This window comes from Balearica regulorum, chromosome 1 (genome assembly GCF_011004875.1).
Source record: "Balearica regulorum gibbericeps isolate bBalReg1 chromosome 1, bBalReg1.pri, whole genome shotgun sequence".
Taxonomy (NCBI): domain Eukaryota; kingdom Metazoa; phylum Chordata; class Aves; order Gruiformes; family Gruidae; genus Balearica; species Balearica regulorum.
This window is the reverse complement of record NC_046184.1, coordinates 60,794,870-60,822,352: the sequence shown is the minus strand read 5'-3', so window position 1 is coordinate 60,822,352 and position 27,483 is coordinate 60,794,870. Positions and strand designations below refer to the sequence as shown.

The window sequence follows — 27,483 nt, the reverse complement described above, 5'->3', positions numbered from 1 at the left end:
TAGCCTAATTGAACTTACCTCCTAAACATTGTTTAATCGATTTTGAAATCCTAATCTACACATCATAAAGTTTATTGCTTATGTTAATTGGCTGAATCTGTCATTGGAAAGATGGAAGGAATTGGCTAATTTAACTAGACAATAGAATTTAAAAACACAATGTCCAGATAATCCTGTTGTTGATGTCACAAACTTCTACTCTATCCTTTTTTCTTTTAAAAACATTTTTACTATTAAGATTGATTATATAAGGCTGATTATTCTAAGGCTGATTACTTTCAGTGCTGCAGAGAGAGCTTTTCCTCTCTCTCTCTCTCCTTCCACTGAAGTGTGGCAGAGGCATCATTAAATGCAATTGTGGATTCAGAAATGTTTATGGTAGTCAGAGCCTTCAGATTAGCATGACACATGGAATTTGTGAGCTGTTAGATTTGATTTCAAAGCATTAGGCTAGGATTTCACATTTTGTTTTTATAAAATGCAAGTAGACTTCAGTTGCTTTGTTATTAAGATGGATTTGAAATGCTAGTCAGGGAGCAGATATGGAACCCGTACTCGTTACACAAGTCTTGCTTCCTGGAATGGATTTTTTTCTTTTTTCTTTAGGATTTCTCCCAGATGCTAAGCAAACTGCTACTGTGAGACAGGACAACCAAAAAGCTGTTCCCCTAGCTAATAAGGGAAAAAGAACTAAGGAATGAATGATGTGAACTCAGAATGAGGGCACACAAAGTCTTTTCTGAGAACATGCATTGAAGGAAGACAAATCCAATACACACTGTCCACAGAACAACAATTGCTGGTGTATGCTGAGCTCCTCTGCATTAAAGCTTAAGGCAAATGAGCTGCCTTGCCTGGCAGCAGACATCTTTATCACTACTGGTGATCACACCATGGCTTCTAGAGTTACAGGCAGGAGTCACTGCTGGTGTAGGTAAAGATGTAGGACCTCACTGTTCATGGCGCAGATAAGCCAGGGAGATCCAAAGCACAGTGCCAGCATTACTGACTATCCTGAACACCATGGTATGCCCTTGACTATGAGGAGAGCACCTCCTGGTAAGACCTGAAGGTCTCCCCAAGGCCAGATTAGCTGCGTGTCCTAACAGCAGGCCTCCCCATGGGGCCCATCCACTGCAAGAAGGCATTCTCCATAGGACGTTCAGTCACAGGAGTGAGCAAACCCAGCAGCTCCCTATCCCGCCACGTGCATCCAAACAGATTGCCAGCAGTCTGCCTGCAAGCAGCCAATGCACTGTCAAGCAGCTGCAAGAACAAGAGGTGGGGACCTCCTGAGTAATCCTGAGCAATCCTGAGCAATCTTAGAGTGTGCCACAAGAAGAGGTTGGAGTGGCCTTTACAGTTGTTTTAGACTGTCATCAGATTTCCAGCCATCAAAATGCAAGCAAGACCTCAAACGTCATTTAAGATTTCAAGTTGGCTTCTAACTAGAGTCTCTGAGGCAAAATCGCAATCTGATGAATAATTGAATAACCCTGTTTTCTAACAAAAAAACCCCCAACATCTGCTATGAAGACCATTTTCATGGTTGTAACTTTTAGTCTTAGTTTTAGACAAATATTATGGAATACATGAAAACATCTGCAGATTTCCAGGAATTTGCAGACAGCTCTCAGCATCCCAGGTTTCCCATTGTAATGCATGATAAACAGGAAAGGTAGAATGATCACTTGAATTTCTTGTTAATTGTGCCTATAAATAAGAGAACAAACACTTTTTTTTTTTTTTTTTTTTTAATTGTCTCTGCATAATTCAGACAAACATTGTGCTGGATAAAAAGGCTGAACCAGCCAGTAAGGCTTGCTGGTCCATGCTGACATGCTTGCAGTGATCCATGCATGGGTTAGGAAGGAAGCATGACTGAGCGTTTCTATGGAGATTAGAAAGAACAGGTCTTGTTTCCTAGGCATAGCCTTAATTAGCAAATGCTTAAAGTTAGGAAGATCTGTTGTTTTTACAAGGACATTTTGTTCCAGCAGTGGCTATGTTTTCCTCCCTTTGCTCAAGCTGCGAGAGGCTGGGAGGCCAAAGGAGTCCAGGATGAACAAGAGCTTTCTGCCTCACATCCACACCACCTGCCTGAGAGGTACCATGCTGCAAAAAGGCCTGGAGTCTGAGGCTGCTGCTTTGTCAAAGCAGAATCAGGAGAGAGGTGAGGCTGACTGGCCTGTAGTTTCCTGGGTCCGCCTTCTTACCCTTTTTGAAGTCTGGAGTGACAATGACTTTCCTCCAGTCCTCAGGCACCTCTCCTGTTCTCCATGACCTTTCAAAGATGATGGAGAGTGGCTTAGCAATAACATCTGCCAGCTCCCTCAGCACTCTGGGTGCATCCCACTGGGGCTCATGGATCTGTGGGTGTCGAGTTTGCCTAAATGATCTCTAATTGGATCCTCCTCAACCAAGGGAAAGTCTTCCTTTCTCCAGACTTCTTCTCCTACCTCCAGGGTCTGGGATGCGTGAGGGCCAGCCTTAGCAGTGAAGACTGAAGCAAAGGAGGCATTCGGTAACTCCACCTTCTCTGTATCCTCCGTCACCAGGGCACCCACTTCATTCAGCAGCAGGCCCACATTTCCCTAGTCTTCCTTTTGCTGCTGATGTACTTGAAGAAGCCGTTCTTGTTGTCCTTGACATCCCTTGCCAGATTTAATTCCAAGTGGGCCTTAGCCTTCCTTGTTGCATCCCTGCATACTCTGACTACATTCCTATATTCCCCCCTAAGTGGCCCGTCCCTTTTTCCACATACTGTAAACTTCCTTCTTCCCTTTGAGTTTTTCCAGGAGCTCCTTGCTCATCCATACAGGTCTTCTGCCTCCTTTGCTTGATTTCTTACTCATAGAAGAATGGGCTAAATGAAATGAAGTCTGATGCATCTACGTATTTATAGATATTTTTGGAAAGATGCATAGATCTATATGCAGATATATCCTGTAAAGGTAGGAGCAGAGCCCTGTAACTTATTATATGTGCAACATCAACCAATATTTTGTTATCTGCTCGAAACTGTTGGTCGCATCAGCATGAACTGTGCTGGGCTGGAACAGGCTATCTGAGGGAATGGTTTTCCTTTGAAATTCCCTGATGCGAATTCCCTGCGCCTCACAGAGCAGAGACAGCATGTCCTTAAACCTGAGCGATTCTGCTTCCCACTTCAGCTGTGGTTCATTAAGCCATTTGCTGATGCTGGGTCAGGATGGAATTGGTTATGTTGGAATGAGACCCATTTTCAGACAATTTTTTTTTTCTCCATTTCCTTTTCACCGCAGATTTACATCCCCAGCCTTTAGCTTGATAAAATCACTTCTGCCCCTTTGCTTCTGCTTATAAGGAGGTGCTTCTCAAAACTTGAGTCCTAGCTACTTTTTATAGCTCCAAAATGTAATACAGATTCTGCACTTGAGTACTGAAGTAATATTTTAGCAGTGGGGCTGAACTCCAGTACTCCAGTGAATTAGAGAGAAGTATGTGTAGATCCAAGATGTTTTCATGCTCTTTGAAGTGTGCTCAGACCAAGCCAGTCTTTTCTAGCTGTCCTGTCATTTCTCTTACACTTTATACCCAAGCTGAGGTATTAAAAATATTGGTATTAAAAGACTATAATGGCTCTCATTGTTACTTCAAAAGTTCTACCTCTCCAAAGTCTTCACGTTCAGCCAAGCTTGACAGATACAGATGTCTTAAAGAAAAAATGATCCTCATCCTTTCCTTCTGCTTCTTGGCTGCCTTTTCCAACCTCTTTTCAGAGAAATATAGTATTTCAAATATGTTACAGAAAAAATATGACTCCTCCCAGACTCCTGAGGCTGCTCTCACAGGTTGCCTCTGGATGCTACTGCTTCTTGAAAGGAGCTATGCATTAGGACCATGCTGGCTGATGCAACATGCAGAAGTGTCTTTTACGTGAATGCCTCAGATCCATGCATCTATAGGGGGTGGGTTTGAGCTTCATGGCAGACCACTCCAAAAATTGAACAAGTAAGCTTGTCTAGGCATGTCCTTTGGCACTGACACTGATCAAGTGACAAGAATATTTTTGGCTTCAGTCTTTCAGCCTAAGTTGTATCCCTATACTGCTTTTTCTGTCCTCTAATGGATAAAAGTCATCATCTGTGAAGATCTGACAGGCAGGATCCGAATCTCTGCTAATGTCCCATTCCCGATATCTGCTAGCCAGGGCATCAGTGCTCTGTTGTACCCTAACAGCTGCTGGCCCTGGAATGCAAGTAACTTCCTGGCCTCTTTTATGGGGCTCTGAGGAGAAACCCTGTTGCAGGATGATAACATTTAGCGGGATTCCCCAGGGGCATTGCAGTCACAGGCGCCAAGTAAATGACCCACCACACTCCTACTTGTATGATAAGGAACTTTACCGGTGCACTTTGCAGCCTGCTTTAATATTACCTCTTTCATCTCCTCCTGCTTTTTTTTTAGAAGCTATGTGGCTTGCCTTTGCGGGACATCTGTGGGTGGCCTGTACAGGGCAGGAGAAAATGCGTAAGAGTAACAGGGCTCAATTCCACTGCCACCGCGGATCTCATCAGCTGCAAAGCCAGAGCAGCAAGCGCTTAAGCTATGAAACCTTACTCTTTTACCAGTGTTCAGGCATAGGTGGGAACTGCTGTAACTCAATGTGATTCACATTTACCTTTCAGAGGTGCACAGGACCACTGCCTCATGGTCTTGTGCTCAATAGACATCAAACAAAAGAAGAGAAAGTGAAGTTTTATGCTCATATTCTGCCCTGAGGTGCAGAGGATTTTGTCCTGGCTCTATGCTGGGCCATTTTGTTAATTGAGAGGAGGTTGCGAAGAGAAAGTCATTTGCCATGTGGCAGAGGATGTTTGCAGCACTGATTCACAGGCATTTTACATTTGCTCTTTCTCATGCAGCACTTCTGCTTTTTTCTTTATTTATCACAGGTGCAGGACCCTAACAGTATTTTTGCAAATACAACCATTGTCTGTGTTGGATGTCAAATTCAAAGAAACAAGACAGCAGACTTTGGTAGACTTCACTGGTATTAATACTGCGATAAGGACACTTAGCTCTAGTATTGTGTAAACATATGATAGCTGATGTTTAAAAAGAGAGCTCAGGGCAAAGGCCTGAATGTAGCATCTCAGCACACTGGTGTACTGTAAGCTGGATTATGTCTTGCAGAAAACTGTCCTTCATTTAAGATACTGCAATAGGCTGCTAAGCACATGTTTCCACCCAAAACAAAGGCAGCTCAGGAATTTTAATATTGTGGGAAGCCAGGCTTTGTCTAGGTATTATTTTGGGAAAGGAATATGGGTGGATGAGAGACAATTCAGGTGGGGAAGGAGGGAGACAGCATGTGGGAAAGGGGCAGCGAAGGGGAGCCAGGCTGTGTGGACGCCTGTCCTGGGAGAAGCCCGAGAGTCTGGAGAGCTGGCTGGGAAAGATCTGCTGCTGTGAGAAGAGAAGTTGCCTCTGGTTGTTTGCATCCTACTGTGTTTATGAGAGCAGAGTCTCTATATTGCTCTGCATAAAAAGAATTGAATCAAAAATGCTATTAATATCCTTACTCGGAAAAAAACTTAAGGGCCTAAATTTTCTACAGCTGGAATGGTGTGGGATTGCCTTTATTTTACTGTGGCATATTTTCTAAAAAAGCTTTTGTTTTCTCCTTTTGCCTATCAGTTCTTACTTGTAGTTCTTGTTGCCTCTACCTCTTGGGAGAGGCAATAGATCTCAGAGTGGGCACCCATCACCTTGGGGAAGCCTCTTCTCCGTAGCACAAAAAGCAAGGTCCTGTCTGAGGGCAGAACTTGGTCCTGCCATGGGGCTCAGCTCTTTTGTGTTAAGAGCTGATGTTGACATCTATAGAAGAGGCTGAGTTTCAGGTACTTAATGCTCATCCATCCAAATAAGTGTAAGAAGTCTACCTGTCTAGCTGGCCATTCATCTGTGCTTCTGATATAGATTCTTTTGACTCAGATGAATGATGTCCAGAGGGGAGATATCAATGCAAAGGTTATTCACAGGGTTTATGAGAGAATGGTGTACTTCCCAGTTGGAAAAAATCCCCAAAGTCCTGCTGGTTTGATCAGGCTGAACTTAGAGTGCTTGTAGCAAGTGAGAATATGAGGTGTTATTTGCATGTTGCTGCCAGGTATTGATCTGGACACGGTCCTCCTAGTCAATGAGTGCATTTGTTGAATTCCCGTTACTTCTCCTCACACCTAAGCAGGCTTCTGTGGTTGTTGGTAACATCATCCTGTGTCTAGGGATGTACAGAACTGACTGTCTGAAACCTGGAAGGAGAGTGGCTGTCCACAGTAGCCAGGGCTTCAGAGGCATGTCCTAGCACAACAGTGGCACAGTCCAGCAAAGGAGAGATCTACAGATGCTATCTTAAAATAAGCAAACATCTCAGCAGTGAAATGACACATATTCAATAAAATAGCAATAATTTTGAAATTCAGCCAAAGTAAACCTGCAAAAGGTTGGCCAGAAGTGTCTTGTGAGTCTGGACTAGCCTATAGTAGGTAACATAAAGTAGTAACATGGCAAATTCTAAGAGCAAGGATCACACCGCAACCCATAATCACAACCCCTTAGATGAAGCATGCTTTGACTTGAAAAGTTATTTATACAGAAAAATCCCCCTGGACTCCTCCCTCCCACCTTTCTGAGTCCTGATAATGTTCTGGGAGGTGTCACACTTTCTGCTAAGATGTTTAAAGCAAACCTCGTAGCTAGAGAGGTCACCTACTAATGGAGATGCCATCTTACTGGGCTTCTCTAATTGCAACCAGCAGTCAATTCATTGCCATCTTTCTGAGTCTCTGACTGCAACTGGCAGGGAAAATAAAACAGCAGCCACTGAGATTCAAGGAGTTGTGTGCAATCTGGATTGTGCATTTAGACAGTGTTTATTTTAAAAAGCTATTATCTACCAGCTGCTCATAAACTCTGTTACGCCCTGCAAGAATCTTTGTACTATGTAATTGTCTTGCCTCTCTCTAAATGCGTATTCCACTGGTTTGAATTAGCTGCTAGCTCATAGTGATTATGGTCATCATTCATCTAGAACAATTCAAATCAGATTTGGAAGTGGTGACATCACCTATGTACAAGTAGTGTCTGTACAGTAGGGGCATACTGTCCTCAACCTAGGCCAAACCTGTCTTCTGTTTTCCTCTGGTGTCTTACAAAGCAAGGAGTTTATGCAGGAAAGCCTTTCCTTCTTCCACTGCAAGTAACGTGTATTGCAGTTAGTGTTATTTGGGACCTTAATTACCATTCTAAAAACTGTTACCCTGTGCACACACCCCAAAATAGGTTTTCTGTTTAACCCAGTGCATTTACAAAGAGCATTCATTGTATCTGTTATGTCTCTGGACATCTCCTTCTTAACATCTGTGACATATTATGTAATGTTTCTTCTGTCTCTCCAGTAAACAGAAACTGTATGAAGGTTCGGTGTTGGTGCTACCTAATGCTGACCCTGATGTTAAGGCTGGAGAACTACCGAGTAACAGTGGAATGAAATTTGAAAATATTTTTTAACACCTTTCCAGGAGTGAACTGAAAATAGGGCATCTATGCAAAAGTATCCAAAGAATAGAGGCTTTCCACATGTGTGTTGTAGTAGTGTTGAAGGTCCTACTGAAAAAAATTATGTTAGCCAGTGTCTGCAAAGTAAAAATCAAACTAAGGACCAAGTTTTTCCTTTAATTGATATGACTGAGTCAAGTTTAGCTTGATCATTTCTGAAGAAAAATTTTCCAATGTCAAAGAAATAAAACGCTGGATGCCCAGTTTCCCCTCTTGTTTGTGTCGCTGCAATCTACTCACGTAATTAGAGAGGCTGATTTCTCATTTTTACAATGAATTTTTGTACAGAACAAAATGACAACAGCAAAGATTTAAAGTTCCAGCTGTGAATTTCCTCTTTTCTGTTGGCTTATATCAGAGCCAGGAATATATAACCTGCAGCTTTTTGTGATTTACAAGAGTGATATTCACCTTCCGCAGAAGGCCTCATGCAAGTCTGTTTACAAGGCTGGGTTTACTCAGGTAATTCAAACAAGGCAAGTCTGGTTTTCCATCCAAAACCATTCTCCCAGGAAGCAGAAGCAAACCCACCCGACCACGCTAAGTCAGCACTCACAAGTGCTCTTATCAGCAAAATGTTGTCGTACAGCATCAGTCAGACAATAGGCAGCCATACAGCACTGTAATAAAAAATGTATTTGGCACTACCCAGACTATTTACCATTTTATTGAATACCACACTCCTCTGAATGACGACTGCAAATTCCAGGGGACAATCTGGCCCACTCTCCCTTCAAGACTGGAATTTTAATGGCTCCGATAAGAGACGGCCATCTTTCATCAGATATTGTGGTGTTTATTTTAGCTTTTTGCCTCTTTTGTGGCAACTGTGTCTGCCACAGGCCTAGGGTATCAACCGATGACAGTCAGTCCTTTCAGAAGCCTCACCAAGGCACTTGAACCGTCCATTACACAGGGCAGCATGAGACAAATTTATCAGAAACATTTGCACGCGCCCTCAGCAAAGGAAGTGGTGCACTCTGTGTGTTTTCTGCAGGCTTGGTTGGGGGCACAAACAGGACCAAATGATGGAAAGATTTGGTTTGTAAGAAGAGACCATGCCCTCATTCAGGTTTGCTTCAGGTTTCATCAGTGCCAAGTGAGTCCACTGTGAACCTTACTGCCTCTGTGTGGACATGGATGTGTAGACAAAATGAGTGAAAGACTTAGTTATGTTTAACTTTGTTTTACAGTACTTGTCTTTTGACTTCCTGGAGTTTAAACCCCAAAAGTTTAATGTAGTTGTCTAAGCCGACACTCCACTTGTAGCTCAGTTCAGGACACTGAGACAGAAAGAGCAATATGTACAGATCCTATTTGTTATGAGCATTGATCATTTGATCAAAGGTCATACTATTTGTAACTTTTAGTATTTCCAGCCCAAGAGCTGAACTGTCACATATCAATGTGTGTTTTCTTCTCTCATAAACAGATGCTCATTACAGTCCACTTTGCAAATCAGTTTCCCCTTACTCTTTAAAGAAGACAGAGAAATACTGTAATGAGTAACTCCAGGATGTGCTAATGGATTTGTCATGAATTTCCTTCAACACATCTGTCAGTGCTTCCCAAGACTATTGGGTACAGCTTCAATAGTCAGACCTCATTCTCAGTTAGACACCCAATGCTTTGAAGCAAGCAACTACCTTTGATCAAATATAGGTATATACTCACGATTTTTGGGGTACAATTTTTGTGTCTGAATCCAGAAGAAAGGTGGAGCACATGCCCACGGCAGGTAAGCTGTTTGTTGGGAAAAGCCTTCTCCCAAGCTGCTGGTGGTAATTGATCTTGTCTTGCTTGGTGGATGGTATCTTATTGCACTGGAGTTGTTCTTTCTCTGCACATAAACCTACTCAGAACAGTAAATTGGTCCCTTTTTAAAATGCCACTGTGCTGAAACAAATGCAAAGCTTCCCACATCCCCAGTGGGATTTTCTTGAAGTCCACAAGCAGGCTCATGGCCAAGATGTAGGACGCAAAGATGGGGCTCAGCTGTGATCTGGCTAGATGTTCTCAGAGGTCGGGTGCTTTGCTTCAGGGAGCCTCGACATGGCCTGTCTTTAGACCTTTTAAAGGTTATGGTGGTATATCCCTCTGGGACACTCCTACAGAGTTGCATGGTGATAGCTCTAGCAGGGTCAAAGGCTGAAAGTGGCCTCCTCCTAGCACCGCTGAGAGCCCTCCATGGCCACCACAGGTTGGAACCATGACCCCCTACTGACGCTGATCCTGGCAGCTGAACCCTGAGGAGAGTGCACTCAGGGCCCTGACAGCCAGAGATCTGGCTCTCCTTGAAATCAATAGCAATAGTATTGCTAAATCCACAGGAAAATTCTTGAGAGCAGAACTGGAGGTTTGACACCTTGTTTCCACTAGCTTTCAATTGCAATTCATGTCCTAGCTGCTCCTTATGCCTTTGGAAAGTTCAGCCCATAAAGGCTAGAATTTCCCAATGACCCTAAGCAAATGCAGAACTTGTGCTAAAACCTACATTTCTGTGGTCCCCTGGAAATCCTCTATTTGTTTTGCTAACAATTTTTGTGATAATTTATGTTTTCCGAACACTGGCATAGAATTCTTAAGAAAAACATAAACTGCTTGATTTTCCAGGTGGATTGAAGCATTCAATACGTGAGCCATGAACTCTGGAAAACACTCCCCTAAGGTCAGCAGCGTTGGGTCAGGCTCTGCAGAGCACACTGTGGGATGTGGGATGCACCTAAGGTTAATGACTTGCAATTGCAAGCAGCCTTTCCTAAAGCTGCGCGTGTAGTTAATGCATATCAGAACTCAGCAAGACTATTCAAATTACCTCAATTTCCCAATGATTTATGATGTATGTTTCTGACATCATTGGTTATTTATCTGTCTTCCTAGTGTTGCTAGCCAAAGCAAAGAGGGGAGAAACAGATGCAGTAATACTATGTTTGAGCAAAGGGTCAGATGTTTTCAGAGACAGTACAAGTTAGATGATAGAAGGGTACTAAAGGACTTGAAAGTCAGAAAACTAGCAAAGACATCAGTCTAATGCAGAGTCAAAGAAACTGAAAGAGCCTTTCCTCATTCTCTTTCTACAGTGAATCATTTCCTGACTCTGGAAGATGGATTCTGTTCATTTAAGTAGTTTTCCAGGGTATATTTTATATTGGAGACTGGAAGTTTTTTACGATATGCCACTTATGACTTTTCATAACCCTAAAAAGTTAGGTTTCTTTAGTAGGAGAAAACCCACTTCAGACATAGCACTTAAAATAAATGGGCCAAATTCTGTTCTCAGTTACAGCTATGCAACCCTCATCTTTAGTGCACGTAATAACTGAGCTTAGTAGAGGTAGTGGATTAAAGACCCGGGGTTCCAAAATCCACCCTCAGATGCATGTGTGTGGCTAGGATTGAAATCAATGGGAGTCCCATGTGTACATCCAGGGTAGACTTTGGCTTGTGATTTTTATTGTTTGCGCTATTGGATAAAATTGATTCCAGTGTTACGTTTCTCAGTCAGAGTTATTTCTACATTATCATGCATCAAAATGTTGGCTTCGATCTCTTCTTCTTGATGGTAGCTTTGAGGAGTATTTGTTTTCTGGTTAGTTTGGGCCCAGCATTAATCATTCTCAGGCTTCCTCTAACCTTTTTTTTATTATTTTACTGATGGCAGATTTAACTGTTGGCTCACCTTTATTTCCAAAACAGATGAATTTTATTAGTCTCTAATATTAACCAGATCCAACTAGTTGATAGAGTTGAGCCAACATGAGCCAGACGCTCAGCTGGTGAACTGCAGCTCCGGTGATTTGGGTACCCTGTCTGGGAGAGTCTGACAGGGTGCCCGGGAAGGAGAAGAGCCCCAGCTCACAAGTGCAACCATGTAGAGCTCGAGGTCAGCTTGCTGGGCTCCTTTGGGTTCTCTGAATTAGAATAGAGAGTCCTATTAAATCTGCTGTTTTGTAACCAAGAGGTTGGTGATCTTTCAGGGGGTATGTATTTCTTTTAATATTATTTAGAGCTGAGGGCTTTGGCAGAAATATATTTCATAGAATAGTCTGGGTTGGAAAGGACCTGTAAAAGTCACCTAGTCCAACCCCCCTGCAATGAGCAGGGACATCTTCAATGAGATCAGATTGCTCAAAGCCCCGTATTTCTTTATGTTGGTAGTAGAATGATTCCGAATGAGACAGTAAAAGCTTTAGGGAGGAGCCAGGGGCTGTTCTTGAATCAGCAGATAACATCTCATGATGTTTTCTAGCTTTGAAACTTGTGTCAGTCTCTAATCTAAAAGCTAGGCATCAGATTCAGAAACACAGGCAATCTCGTGAAGATGGGGTGCTGCTTCTTTCTTGTTTTGTTGTTTCCTCTTCTGCTTTTCTCTCTCTTCAGGAGTGAGAATCGCAGCTTGCACATGGTTCTAGGCCTGCAGGAAGCCGTCTTGCTGTGCAAGCAGTGCAATTTGCAAGGCTTACGTAAAGGCTCAGGAATGAAAGGGGAAAGTGGTGAGGAGAGGCATTTTGTTTTGCCACCAGGAAGGCATGTGGATCTTCTGTGGAAGAGGCTGAAAGATCTGCATGTTTAGGTTCATCTTCTCTAGCAGCTTCAAATGCAGCAAAAGAAATAGTGCTACCTCTTTCATTGCCTCTTTATTTCAGCAGCTGTTATTGGTGCAGCCTACTTCTGAGCATCCATTTGTGCACTTAGAAGCAGGACAGACAGACCCGGATGCTTTTAAAGTAGACATAAGGCTTACTCAAACTAAATAGGGTGGATTTAAGAACTCTCCATTCTCAAGTAATTCGTAGTTATAGGATGACAGGAGGGTTCAAGCTGGAGGGGACTTCAGGAGGTCTCTCTCCTGCTTAAATCAGGGTCAGCTATTATCTGGATATTTGGAAAAAATAAAGAAAAGATATCTGGAAGTATTACCAATTCAATTCTAGTTTTAAACATAAGCATGACTTCTTTTAGAGATCATATAGCTTTTGAAAGAAACTTTAGTACTCAGTCTCATGGTTTTATTTGTATTTCTGTCTCTAGCAGTTGCTTTTAGAACAATTTGCAATAGAATTGTATGTCCTTCACCAGGCACTTCATGGCTGAGAGCTGTTAGTGCAGAGACGACAGACAACAGGCTCCAAATTGAACAGCAAACTGGCATTAGCTCTCATACCTTTTGTGTGCTTGTTACCTGCACTCAGTAAGCCCAAAGAAAAGCAGAAGGACTTATTTGTCCTGGAGCACAGGGTCTGCAAGTTGCTGAGGCAGTGGCAGGTTCTGCAGCCAAGCACAGCAGTTATTTTACTGTCTGTAGCTGGTTTTCCATTTTCCTTGATGTTTACTGGTAGTGAAAATATTTGTGAGATGGAGATTAATTCCTGCAGAATAAATCACAAGCACATCTGCCGAGAATAGTTTCTCTCAGAGTGGCCTTGGCTGTAGTACACGTGACAATTGCCATATTTCTTGAGAGAGACAATACACTCTTTTCATTTTCCCAGTTTATTATGGGTTCTTTGCTCCATGACTTTGTTTGTGTAAATTCTTACGGACCTTTGTTCACAGCTTGTGAACTGAGCTATGAGGTCACATCATGGACTTCTGGGGAGAACAAAAGGCACTTTACATGGAAGAGCTGTACGTTGGGTTGTTTCTGCCTTGTAAACATGGTAGTGATGTGCTTCACAACTGAGTTCGGTACCTGTGTGCCAAAATGCTGTCAGCCACAGGGAGATCTATTGTAATACGCAGAAAAGACCTAGAGAAAAAAGATCAAGTATTTTGAAAGATTTGGGCTGGTTAGAGCTGTTGACTCAGGTATACAAACTTGGCCACAAAATTACCAAAAAGTGTAGCCTTCACTCAAAACTTTATGCTCTCAACATGTTTTATTAAGTTCTGTTTCAGACGGTCCTGCTTGCCTGCCACATCGCTTACTGTTAATGAAGGATTGTGGCAGGAACCGTAACCGTTCTGTGAGACACGTCAGGTGCAGCAGGTACCAGCGTATCTGTGCTGTGCCGGCCAGAGGCTCAGGGTAACACCGCGTTCCCTTTAGAGTGCAAACCAGAGCCGTCCTTGCACTAGCTCTCCTGTGCCTAATCATTTATTTAGGATACCTGCTCACCGCATAAGGAATGCTTACAATACTTCTAAGAGTTTTATCTATAAATGCAAAGCCCAGAGAGTGTTGCTTTTTTCAAATTTTATCAGGGAAATGCTATGAGACTGAGCTGTTTCTGAACTCAGATGTTTTCTTGAGCCCAGTATTCCAGGCATCGTAGCTGCCACTGTACTTAAACAGCCAGCTTGGACATTTTAAGGTATCCTTCTGCACTTCCATGTTCAGAGCAGATCAATGGAGATTAATTCTACATATCCTTATACCTTCATTTATCTCAAATAAATTAATTTTAAAACACATACAATTGAGCAACATGTTAATGTTCATTTGCTTTAAAATCTATCTAAAAATAAATAAAAAAAAAAGGCAGGCAATAATCATGCAAGAATCATGCATGAAGTTCCATGCATGAAGTTATCCTCAAAAAGTATGAAGTGGTTGAGCAAAGATGGCATTGTCATTCAGCTAAGGCTTAGGTTGATGCCAGCATTGCTTAAGCAACAACAGATCGTATGGGCCTTGATTTTATCTTAGAGAATTAGGTTGCCCAAAGCTTCCTCCTTATCCTCCATCAATAGGGAATGAGAGCTCAGGGCTGTATAAATAATGCCAAAGGAAGTGTTGCATTGGACAGTGTAACTATATTCTTTTTAACCTTGGAAATGTGTTGTGCACACATGTATAATCAGGCCTTTTTGAAATCCCGTGGACAAGCATTGCTGTTCTCTCACCGCATATACTGAACTGTTCACTGGTAGGCGTGCAGAGAGAGGAATGAATAACCAGTAGCACATACCACGCGTATGAGCAGATTTCCCTGCTGCGGTGTAATTCTGTCACTGTCGGACTCCTTTCAGTTCTCTTCAGAAGAATTCCAGGAAATCAGATGAATTTTAAGCCAGTAGACTGATTACACAGCCGCCAAGTCATAAGGGTAAAGTGCTCCGTAACTATCCTCAAGAATCCATTAAAACCCTGCTGAAACATGATCTACCACTGATTAAAGGGGATTAAAAGGGGGAGGAAGAGCTTTTTGAGTTGTGGTGCACTGAATGAAAGAGATCAATAAATGAAGCAGGGAGTTCTGAGAATCAACTTGTCCTTGCAAATGTTTCATTTCAGCTTCACTGGGAGAAACTGCACCTGGACTTTTCCCATCAGCTCCATGGGAATCAGATCAATTTTATGGGTTTGCAGAGAGGATGGGGAGGTTAGCACTGTTAATGGAAAAGTACTAACAACTGTATCAAATGCTGCTGTTAATTCGAAACACCAGCAATGTCTTTCGAAGTAATGTTTCACCTTAATTGCCTTAGGGAATAATTTAGCTGTAATTGGAGAATAGCTTAAAATTATGTGCATTTCTGAAACTCTAGAAGGAAAAGGAACGTGGCAAGGAAGAAATGCCCATCTATTGAATCTATAGGGAAACCATTAACTTGGCAAAAACATAGGTGAAAGTTCAGAGATTGAGCAAGCTGGCAGCGTGGGGTCGGGGAGTAGGAGAATGGAAAGAGGGCAGTGAACCAGCCAGATCTTCAGAGACAGGATTTCCACTGAAATCCACGTTGTACACAAAGGAGGCTGGTGAAGTACAGCAGAAGCATTTGTCAGAGAAGACAAAAGAGAGGGATGAATGGCAGTAACAAAGAGGGCCCTAGGAAAGTTCAGTGAATTGTGAGAGCTCACAAAAGACACGGAGGGCTGAATGAGGATATTGAAGGAAAGTGATCCTAAGTCATGTGTGCTCTCTTCTTGCAAGGTACAATCAGCCCACCAGGATGTCGTCTTTTGCTGCCTGGGAGCTGGTTCCCTTGCTGAAGTTTTTGTTTTGTTTTGTGCCCAAGCTGGGAATCCTGCAGGGAGCCTGTTTCCCAGGGAGCTCCGTGCTTCCTGACAGTGGAAAATATCTGTGAGGTTTCTGACTCGGAGTACCCAAAACCATTAGATCCTTCTACAAAGTGGCTAAATCCTTTTTCTTAAGAGCCAAGAAGGAAAAAAAAAAAAAAAAAAAAAAAAAAAAGGATAGTTCTTAACAATACTGCACAACTGCTTAAAGTCATCAGTTGGGTTTGACCTGGTTGATAGTAGTGGTGGTACCACATTCAATGAGAAGTTACTGGTGCAAGGACATATTTCTTTATTTAGAAAAAATGAAGGGAGATGAGAATGACAGAATTTAAGTTATGACGGTGCATCCAGCTATTGGAGTGCTTCTCTTACTATTTTTTTTTCCTTGACTAGTGATGCTGGTCACCATTAAGGAGCAAGAAATTAATAAACTTAAAACAGCACTGAAAAAAGCACCAGGCTTTGCAAACACACATGCAATTTTTAACCTAAAAATGTTAGTGTTAAAGGAATAAAGTTTACCTTGCAATGCCAGATGTATTTTATTATTTATACAAGGTCATTTAAAAGCGATGTTTTCCACAAGCTCAGAGAGAGAATCAACAGCAATTTTACATGGAATAGCTCTAGTAATAATTACTTAGAAGTTATTCTAGATATTATTCCAGATAAGAAAGTGGTGAGATTGCATAGGTTTCTTAATCTCCTGGAGAGAAAGAATATTAGTTTACAGCAGTGTCCTGCTAGATTATTCTTCATTCAGCCTTCTACAAGAAATAAAGATTGTTTGTGGGAACTTCTGATCAAAGAAATGCATGCAAAAAATCTTTGCCATGCTATTTCTACTCCTTTGGGGTTTTTTCGGTGATAAGCGCAAGTGCTGTGAAAACATCTACTCTCAAATGAACAAGACTTTGCATAATTATATTTTTTTAAAAATCTGAAATGAGGGAAAACATTGGAGAAGGACTTCTCATTATTTTAGACTTTTTAGATCTAAAAGCCATTTCCAAGAGGAGGTTGTGTTGAGCTTCATTGGTTACAGCATTGGGGCAGGGGGGTGGAAACAGCCAGCATGGGGGCACAAACCCAATGTCATAAGCCGAAATCTGTTCAGGCACTTCTCTCAGGGCTGTAAAAGACTCTTCAAAATGCTGAGATGGAGAAGTCAGCACATCTTTCTAATTCAAAGGGCAAATTGAGTGATTTAACCAGCACATTAACTAAGATGTTCTTTCTTCTGCATTCTCAAATGGCAGCCAGAAGATTAAGGTGAACTTGTACTGAAAGTACTTGAATTCATACACACATGAAAAAAGGATGAAATGACAGGTAGGAATCCTGTTCTCTGTTACCCTGCCAGCTTCCATAAACCATCTCATTATTTCTTCCAGTCCAAGATCCATAAAAAATGAAATAAGCTTAAATTAAAGGAACTTGTTTTGAAGATACAGCACAAGCTGGGAAAGCATGTAGTCAGATAGGCTTAATTTCAGGTTTAGCTCTAAATTTCACAGTCTCCTGACAACATTGCACAATCTGAAGTAATTTACCAGTTGGAAAAAGATGTCCTTAGTCAGATCCAAGCCAGGAACCGTGCAGATTTGGCAGCTGCACAGGGGCCAGTAGAGAGTGTGTCAGAAGGGAGTCTGAGGTATTGAAATTGTTAAATTCTTCCACCAGTCCCACAGACTGGTTTGACTTAAGATAAGTGCCAAATATTTCACATATAGTTGTTGTCAAGGAGGTGAGAATTTGGCAGTTTTTTCCCATCATGTGCTACTTTTTTGCCTCCTTTGGCAGTCTAGGAGAAACCCCATAGCAATGAGAGATGAAGATGGCATCTTAAATCTAATTTAAATCTAATTGGCTTGGAAATTCTTATTAATAGGGCCAACCCAGGAACTGCTCGCCAGGAAGCACAGAGTGGTTTTTTTCCTTTCTCAGGCTTTTCAGCAGATCTCTAATTTGTTAAAATATGCTAAAACTTTTGTAACTTTTGACTACTGCTACTTAATATGAACCCTTCCTGAGTCACCCAGGAATGGGAAGTGATTTATGATTACCATGCCAGTATTCCCTGTAGCATGTGCTCTTCCAGTGGCACAGGCCTCGTGTAACGTGAATGTCTTTGAAGGAGTAGGAATGGGTGAATTGATCACCCAGAGCCATGAACAGTAATTGTTGGGTTTTTTTTCTCCAGGTTTTTCGTGGTTTTTTTTTTTAGAAAAAAAAAATCCTGACCTCAGACTTGGCTTGGGAGCTCCTGACAGTGGTCAGAGCTGCTGTGGTAGTTTTGCACTTTCAGTGCATGGGCCGACATGCTCCATGACAGCACATTTATTAATTTTAAATACTGGTAGATGACACAAATCCAAATCACAATGTGATGCATTTTCAGTTGGTCAACAGCACAAGAAAAACTCAGGCATGGTATGTACCATTATATCAGAGCCAGTAAATAAACATACAAAAATGTAAACAAGCCTTAGACAGATGAGTACCACGTTGAGAAAAGTTGAAAGTAGAGCAATGTGGCTCCAGGGTAATTTACAGAGCAAGAACTGTCCCATGGTGTGGCATCCTCCATGGCATAATGTGGTTCAGCCCCATTTACTGTGAAGGACTTAGGCTGCCTTGCACAAGCTGAGGGCTGGGCAATGCAAACTGCTCAACAGCTGCTAGAAGCAAAAAGACAATTGGCCACATTTCCAGAAGCTGATGTGAAAAATCTCCTGTTGAAAACACAGAGACCCATATGACCTAATTCAGGTAAGAATTGTTTCATTCTCTGAGAGAGAATTGTTAATAATGATGATTTCTGAGTAGGAGGAATTGCCTAGGAGAAAGCTTCCCAAACCCTCACTGCTTTGGAAACCAGCAGTGGGAACGGCAACAGTAGCGAGAGTTTCAGGGCTCTGGTCCTTGCTGTTTCCAAGCTCTAGGGCACACATCCTTCTTTCTGCTGGCCATTTACATCCCACTTAGAGGCAGCTTGTGTCTGTCAGCTTGCAAACCTTTCGGTACAGTGCTAGTTGTATTATTTCCCAGAGATCACTGCAAGATGAGCTATTCAAATACAGATCCCTAGGAGAAAAACCTGTAGCTGCACAGAGGAGATCATATTTCAGAGATATTTAGTGACTTTTACTTGCAGAGGGGTACTTCTGGGTTTCTTATTTTCACCGTCAGTCAGTGTGACACAAAATGGACCACTTTTTGAGTAAAACCTCTAGATCTTTTCCACAGAGGAGAGAAACAGACTGATGAACCATGTCAGAGACGTGTATGGATGTAGGACCCCCAGCTGGGTAACTGCTGTCTTCCCTGTGCAGATTTGAAGCTGTAATGAAAAATTATACTGAGGGAAATGTATGCCAAATAAAGTTGTGAAACAGCATCTGTGGGCTTCTCAGGACAGTTTGGCATTGCCTGGACATTGTTTCAAGGAACCAAGAAGCAGATGAACCAGTGCAGAGGGCACTGTATATATCATATGGGAAGTGTAAATTCTGCATGCGGAAATGGGTAAGCACAGCCGCGAAATACCAGTCTGCAGTCAACATAGATTAGAAAGGAAATCGTGACTGCTTGGTATTTCAGCCATTTAAATAAATGAGAATAACATTTCTAAGCAATAGCAAGATGAAAGAATGAAAAGCATGAGGAAATGGCATACTGTGATTTAAAAATAGCCTAGCACAAGCCAAGGCAGCCATGCTGAGCATGGAGGGAGCTGTGCAGCTGTGCGATCACTACTGCCTTACATGATCTGGAGTATGCGCCCAAGCCCTTGATTTCTTCCTCTGTCCCAAATCTGTGCCTGGCTAAGGATTCCTGGGAACTTTAATGTAGCATTGCAGATGAGGATCGAGGGCCAAGCTATGTAGTTACAGAAGAGCCAAGACACATGTAACTTTAGGCTCTCTGGGCTGGAAGGGGAAGAGGGTGCATTTTCAAAGGAATCGCTAGTGTGGAAAGAATGTGTGGAAATTCCTAGTTCACAACTGGAGCTATGTAAAACTTGGCCCTTGTGCTTTTCAGAGATTTGCTGTCTTCTCTTTTATGTCAGTTCATGCAGGCTTGCACCCTCTGGCTTTTCTTTTGTGTTCTGGGAATTGAATAAACTCTGGAAGTAGTGAGAATCATCTGGTCTCACAACCTAACCATGCAAATTCCCCTGGCTGGCGTGGTTTTGATGTGAAATCATAAATCAGTCCAGGTTCACACAAAGGGTTTCCGAGCTGCAGCAAACTTTAGACAAATGTGAACTTGGTTTTCGATCATTTTTATTTAAGTTTTCCTCTTAATTTCATCCCTTCTATGTTTTTTTCATTAACAAACATCTGGAAATTTCATAAACCATATTAATATGGATGATTATCTTCTCTCTCTCTCCCTCTCTCTTGGTGTATCATTAACTTTTCCTTTTGCTTCATCCTTTTCTCTTCCACACAGAAAAAAGCCTCAATGAAAAGTGTGTTAGATGGGCTACCGTAGCTTTAGGACTTAGAAAAGAATGTATTTACAGGTCACACCAAGTAAGGAGCTTGAGTACCCCTCTCTGTGAGGTTTAATTTTGGTATGTTTGAACTGTCAACTGATCTTATCATGAAAAAATAAACGCTTGTATTACAGTTTAGCATGAAGGTCATAAGGAATAAATATATTCCTTTAGGTAGACCATTGTCTGGTCATTAATTTTACTTGTGTTTTTCTTAATGCCATGGTTCTATCTAACTCAAAGCTCAGATGCTTATATTGCACAGACAGAGAGCCAACAGGAATAAAGTGGTAGATCTAATCTAGCTGTACTTTTAAAAAGCTTTTAACACAGACCTTCACAGAACACTAGAGACACTTAGAGAGTTTGAGGTCTGTGAGCAAACATGGCATCAGCATCAGCAATCCTGTTCCAATGGATTTAGAAGTGACATGGTAATGAAGTGTGTGGGGAGAGAGTTCAGAGGAGTGAAAATGGGTGGGAAAAAGGCAGTCACTGAGTTGCCAGGGGCTCAGCGCTCGGCCCAATTTTTCTGTTGACTTTCCAACTGCTGAGTCATATAAGCAAAATGTTTTTGTTGACTGTGTATTATTAAGCACCTGTTATATATTTTATAAAAATAAGTAACATACAAAAAATTCACAGCTGTAAAAATGTATTTTTAATGCAGAATTTCATAAGCCATTTCTGACAACCCACTATATTTTACAGCCTTTAAGAATACACAGTTTCTATTAGTCTGATATATAAGGCTGATGCTGAGATCTAAAGGGGAAGGAGAGTAGATTCTCCTAGAGAACAACCCACAGCCAGAAGCCAGAAGGGTAGTGAGGAGACATGGACAGAGCCGGCAGGAACATATAAAATATTTTGTTTTCATTGCACCTTGTACAATACATGGAGTGTTTACATTTCAGAGATAAACCCACACAAATAGACACGTTGAAATTGAAGAAACTGGGGAAGATACAGTAGGGATGTGAAAAGGCTTAGTCAACTCAAAGGTATCCAACAAACCCGAGTCTCCCTAACTCAGCAATGCAGCTTGCAGCCTTGAAGCCCTGAAGGTCTGGCCATTGGGAGAAGGAGAGGAGGCTGTCTGGGAAATGTCTTTGTGTGGGAAGAAGTCTTCCTGGGGCCTCCTTTCAACTGTCATCTACCAAGCAGCTGAAACCCAGCGAAGAGGAGGAAGTGAGTGGGGTAGCGGGCAGAGAGGACTGCTAGCAGGAGCAGTGGTTGAAAGGACAGCTCAGCTTTTCCAAATCAACCAGTAGCTCCAGCTTCGGCCTGGCTGCTTATGCAGGGATGAGTGAAATTGCCTCAGCACTTGTCCCCTCCATGGCTCAGAAGCATGGGAGCTGAGGGGCTTGAGGACATGGTAGTGGGGAGCTGCCTTTCCCAGGAAAGGCAGGCTCCAATTCTCATCCCTGTTTTTGCAGTCAAGGAACTGTCGGTAGTGTTGGCCTCCAGACTTTGTTTTGTTCTTTCCTGTCTTCACCCAATGGAGGAATGTTTAATTAGCCTTTTCTTTTTTTTTTTTTTTAACTTGAAAGCAGAATGCAGGTTCCCAGATCGGACATTTAAAGCAGGGCTTACGTGGGCACTCTCAGCTGTTGAACCCAACCCTTTGGCTGAAGGTCAAGACCTGGCAGAAGGGTATTTAGACCTTATATCCAGCAGGAAGACAAGCTGTTACAGGAGAGAAAGACAAATTAACAGTTTCATCAGAAGCAGCAAAGATAAGCCAGTGGCACTTTTGTGACCACCTGAGGGACTTCCAAGCAGCTCAGTGCACAATCATCATGCCTCAGTGCTTGTGGGTCCCAGCTAACTTCTCTGTTGATCTTGCTGGTATTGCTTGCCTTGTCATCACTGACTGACAGTTCAGCTTTGTTGTGACCCAGTATAAGCATGAAGTTCTGACCACAGCCCCCACGCTGGTTTCCACTGTGTACAAGAGTTACAAGGATTTGGTCCCCATGGTATTTCTGGCCCCCTCCTGCAAGGCACAGGAGCCCAATTAAGCACCTAAACTTAGTGGCCTAGTGGCATCCCTAAGCCAGCTCATACCTCCAGACTACTCAAGATTTAATCCATCCATCACCAGAATAGATATGGAGCTTCCAGGAAACCATCTGCAAAGGTTGAAACCCTTTCTATGAAACCTTGCTTTCTGTGTATTGTAAGTAGCGAGCCGATGGACTCTAATCTCTCCAATCAAGGGGCAGTGACAAACTGCCCTCTTCTCTCCACCTGGGCACAGCTGGGGAACACCAGTCCCTTGCTCACACATACCCACATATTTTTCTCTTTTTAATTTATGCTATAAAATGATTCCACCTTGAGTGCTAGAAGATGACATCTTTCAGAGGTAATATTTTTCAGGACACTGTCAGGTGTGAGTCATTTGGAAGAAGCACTACAAATCTCCTCTCTAAGGGATCTAAGGATCCCTTTCCACATCTTTATCTGTAATTGCTATAGATTCTGTAATTTTTATAATGAGTTTATTTCATCATATTTGAGCAGTTTTTTCCCCTCTCTATTTTGAAGGACAGTAGCAGGAATGTGTCTGGCAGAGAAGAATAATACTTTAACAGAAGAACCAGATGATACTTTTAAGTTTTGTGGCTTAGCACAGATTTTTCATTTTATAAGAAGATTCTATTTTTGTATTACTGGTCAGGCTTATATTCCTGGTTGTTGGGCAGGGCAGTTCAAATTCCCTTTGATTCTGTATTTCTTGATCTTTAACTACCAGTTTTGAAAGATTTTTAGGTCCTGTCATTTTTTTTCTCTGTCTCTTTTTGCATTCACTATTATTTCTTAGCTATCTTATATTAAACTATGAGGCACAACCTTCCTTCCCCATACTTCAAGAATGCAAGAATAATATCCTGATAATATATTTCTTCTTGCAGCAGACTATGTCAAAGCCCAAGTGTTTCTATAACCTTTTAAAGTTTGGCTTGGTGAACAAGAAAAAGGGAGCTGTTTGGGATCAGACGGGCCATACAACCAACCTTATCTCTATGTGCAGCAATGGTACCAAATCAGGAAGAAATGGCTTGGAAATGCTAGAACAGAGAAACCCTTCCTTGTTTAATTTGTTCTGCTTCCTCAGCAGCTTTAAGCTCATGTGTGTTATGGTTTGTCCTAACTCCTCCATGGTTTCTTCTTGCCTGCTTAAAAAAAGTAAGTCACTGCCAGCCGGAGCTCTGCTACACTGAAAAGTGTGACTACAACAGAAGCGTTAGGGAGACTGTTGCCTACTGTGGCTTTGGGGTTTTTTGAGGGGGTGGGAGGAAAGATTGCTGGAGGTTTGGGAGTTAAACTGGGCTTTTTGTGTTGCTAAAGCATTTTGAATCCTTTGGGTTTCTTGTTTGCTGGAGGAAGACCCAAGACTATACCTACAACAAAGGCATTTATAACACGTCAGGCTGCCCAGGGAGAGTCCTTCATTTTCCTCTTTGTAATTCAAAACAGCATTTGCATCCTTGCTGGAAGTGGAGCCCTCCTTAATTTTCCCTCACTCTAGGGAAAGGAAGTGCTGAAGGATGGAGCAGTTAAGCATACATGAACCCAAGCATCTCCTGTGCGTGGGAATTTCACAGGAGAAAGGCATCTGTTATGCAGAAATAGCTGCCCTCCAGAGCTGATATTTAAAGCTGCAGACTGTCACTCGTTTGCAGTTGAGATCTTGTTTTTGCTCTGGAGGAGCTAACACCATCCTGTAATCCAGATAGGAAAGATCTGTGTCAGGTTTACCATGTATTAAGGGCCATGCAAAACTCTTTGTAAAGTTCTTCGAATGCACATTAATTTTATTATATGAACAAAATCCTTTTACAGCAAATCAGATTTGTTCCAGTCATTCTCTTGTGCACTGGTCCTCCCTAATGCCTTAATACATGAGGGGAAAGAGAAATTTATCTTTACTTTTATTTATCTTGGACTCAGGTCTGGTTGAGGCCTCAAGCAGTAATAGTAATATTGCTTCATTAGCCCAAATATACTGGGTAAGGGGCACATGACATCAAAGAAAAACATCACCTGCAAGTTGGTATGAAATTGAGGAGCTCTCTGAGCATGTCCTACTGTGCTTACATGTTGACAGTTCAGTCCACCACCAATACTGCACTGGCCAAGCATTTCCCAATGGCCAGGGCAATGCGAGGTGGTGACTCTCACTTACCTAGGAGCCATCAAATCACCCACATTTTCCCTACCACTATTGGGTAATAATAATACTACCCTATAATTTAGGGTAAGAATAATGCAGCTCATCATGAATTAGGAAAATATATTCCCTCTGCCCAATCAAACTGACAGACAGGGTATGAAGGGTTACCACACTTTCCCAGCACTCACAGTTATCACCTTATATCCTCCTATGTTCTGCATCATCAAATTTGGCTGGCCCTAGTTATCATCTCAGCAGAAAAAGTTATTGTAGTTTAAATGAAATTATGCTTTTCTTCTTTAAATTCAGATGCAACATTTCATTCAATGGCTATTCAATTTACCACTCAATTTCTCAAAATGGCTTAATAATAAACTGCATGAAGAAGCAATCCATTTTTGTTGGGGTTCATTTTTCCTGATCTAATTATGCCAAATGTTCCCCTTTCCAGTCTCAGGAGGAAGTCATGCAAAGGAATTCATGCTTTTCGTTTTCAGCCTTTTAACATTTAGAATGTGCTGGTCAACCTTCCTTTTTCATTCTGGAGCAGATCACTTATATTTTGCATACTACTATGATGACTTGATCCTTGCACTTACTGTTGTCTTCAATGTCATATCTAGCCTATTTTATGTGTTTTTTTTTTAACTTACATAACCAAGGTCCAATTCACATATCTTTTAAAACAGAAAGCTATGCAAACAAAAGGTAATATTGTCAGCGAAGAGAATAAGGTACCATGGAAAGGCAGTTGGATGAGAGTCAAGAAATCTAGACTTGGTTTATCATCTTCTATTGGCTGTTCACGTAGCTTTGAGCAAGCCACCATATCTCTTTGTGCTTGTTTCTTACTCCACTCTGAAGAGACATTGAGGCACGGTTATGATTTCTTTCATTTTATCTACACTGCTATGTGTCAGGCAATGCAAATCTTATTTGTACCTTTGTAATGCAGTGAGCAAAATGTGATAGTCCTGTGTCAAAATAGTCGCTTTGCTCTATTGGGGAAAACACTGGAGAACCGATTACGTTGTACATACCACTGTACATATGTGATTAACAGCTCCAATGCAAGCATTCCTGGAAAAACATTTTCCACATCAGTAATTCACAAGGCTCTCAAATTTTAAATCAGACAGACAGTCACAAACTTCCTTGGAATAAATTATACCTGGTCTTGCTTGGCCTGAGTCTCGTTGTGAATCTCAGAAAAGTGATAGCATGAGCGATGAGCCTGAGAAACAGCCAGAAGGTGCAGGCAAGCCCAGAAGAGCTTAGACCCAAGGGATGCAGGTCCAGTAGCTTCCAGAATAAGGGTGCTCCTCACCACCAGCACTGCAGGTAAACGCACCTGGGGACAGCACTACCAGTCACTAATAAATGTGACGATTTGGGTTACCTCCCCATCCTTCCTTCCCAGAGTCGAGCACTGGCTCTCTGCTTTGGCTCAGTTCATTGCACAGAACCAAAGGGAGCTTTTTTTAACGTAGTATAACCAGCTAATGGCAACCACAAAAAGTCCTTGGAAACCACCGTTTGCCACCTGTCATGGCAGGCCCTTCTCAGGGGGGCATGTGGGTTGGGATGGAGTTACATGGGACCTCCCGAGCTTCACACAAGCTTGTGCCCTGTGGCTTTCCTCTGAGAATGTGATGCTCTGCCAAAGACAGGGTGAGGTTGAGGATCTCCCACCCCCACATCCACTTCTGCACCCACAGGTTGGGGGCTGACCTTTTAATCACCGCTTTTTCAAGCTTTGGGAGGCCTCGCTATGCTAAGCAACCCCCTCTTGCCCAAATCCCGGCTGGTGACCTGCAGGTGAGAGGTGCCGCAGGGGGGAGGTGGGGAGCCATCTCCTCTGACCGGATTAATCTCTGCAATCTGGGAAAACATGGTTTCAGTTTTCTCTTTTGTAACAGCAATCTGTGTTGTCAACTTAGATTATAAAACCGAATGGCCAGATTATGCTGTCAAATGCTTGCTTCTGAGAGACTGTGTTGAACAGGTCCGGTGTCGCACCTCCTCTTATTCCTTCCATAGCTCTTCTGGCTTATTTTTTTAGATCTTACTAAGAGTAAAGATGCTTTGAATCAGACTTGAGCAGAACAGAGAAGGACTAGCATGCCTCCTGGAGTGAAGGATTGCCTCTGAGTGGAGCTGAGGTTTTCACAGCAAAAGCAAAGTTACACAGATACATCTCTGAACCACATGCTGGGCTCGGGACCAAGCAACAGAAATAGCACTGCTGAGCTTTTTCTCTATTTGGCCATTGAATTTATATACTCTGAACTTCAGGGAATTTTGATTTTGGATTTTAAGCACCTTGGGATCTGAAGCACCCTGGACTACTAGGAGGCATTGTGGTGAGCCCGGGAGAGAAGCATGCAGTCACAACAGGATGCAGAACCTGGACCTGTGATTTCCAACGGGACCACCTCCAACCTTTTATATTAAAGTCTAATGAATTCAGCTGCAGACAATACCTGCTCTGTCCTGCGCAATTTCATAGAGCATTGCACTGCTCCAAGGCTCATTTGAGCCCACAGTAAATTAATATTTTACCTGTTGGAATATTTTTTTGTTCCAGCTAGTTTAAAGGCAAGTTGTGGCAATGAGTGGGTGGGGTGTATTTTATTTAGCTGTGATGAAAATATTACTGTTCTTGATCTGAGCAGCTGAAGCAATAGAAACCACAGAGAGAGAAAACCACTGAATGGGAGGGGAGGAAATGAGGGGGAAGAATGAGTGCTTTCTTGATGGAGGTGTAAGTAATTTACAGTTCTGAGAGTGAAGCACTTGTGAAAAGACAATACACGGATGAAAGGGCATGGACCCCTAAGCAGGTTGACCCTATACAGCTGCCACATGGCTTGGTAAGCAATCCTGCCAGACTGTTGGTTACCAGGAAGGTTACCTAGAGGACTGGGCAATGGCTGCTGCCAGTGCTTCCTTTGCTGGGTCCCAGGGCTGCGTAAATCTGGGCTTGAGGAGTGGAAAAGTTCTGGGACCCTCTGGTCAAAAGTGGACTTTGCCCATTGCCAGGGAACACAGCCAGAAGATTTCAGATCCCTGGGTGGCCAATTTTTAAATTTTCCAAAAAAAGTTGCCAGGTTGCTATGCTCAAAGGTTTTCTTACAGCCTGTGGTATTTAGCAGGGAGTATGTCAGATTCACTGTGAATAAACTGTTTCAGAGGTCTACTGTCCACTATATAATTTTAAATCTTTTA

At 42.3% G+C, this 27,483-nt stretch overlaps 2 long non-coding RNA genes across 2 annotated transcripts in view; one reads left to right on the top strand and one right to left on the bottom strand.

Annotated features, from left to right (window-relative positions):
• The first annotated feature begins 711 nt into the window (after nt 1-711).
• Nucleotides 712-27,481, top strand: LOC142602060 (uncharacterized). The gene is made up of 3 exons (XR_012835719.1): nt 712-1,281; nt 10,216-10,270; nt 21,629-27,481. It is a non-coding gene; the product is annotated as an uncharacterized LOC142602060 (long non-coding RNA).
• The window catches only part of LOC142602064 (uncharacterized), a 39,116-nt gene continuing 32,377 nt past the window's right edge, over nt 20,745-27,483 (bottom strand). Inside the window, exon 4 of the long non-coding RNA XR_012835724.1 lies at nt 20,745-21,761. This is a non-coding gene — a long non-coding RNA (uncharacterized LOC142602064). The remainder of the gene's footprint in view (nt 21,762-27,483) is intronic.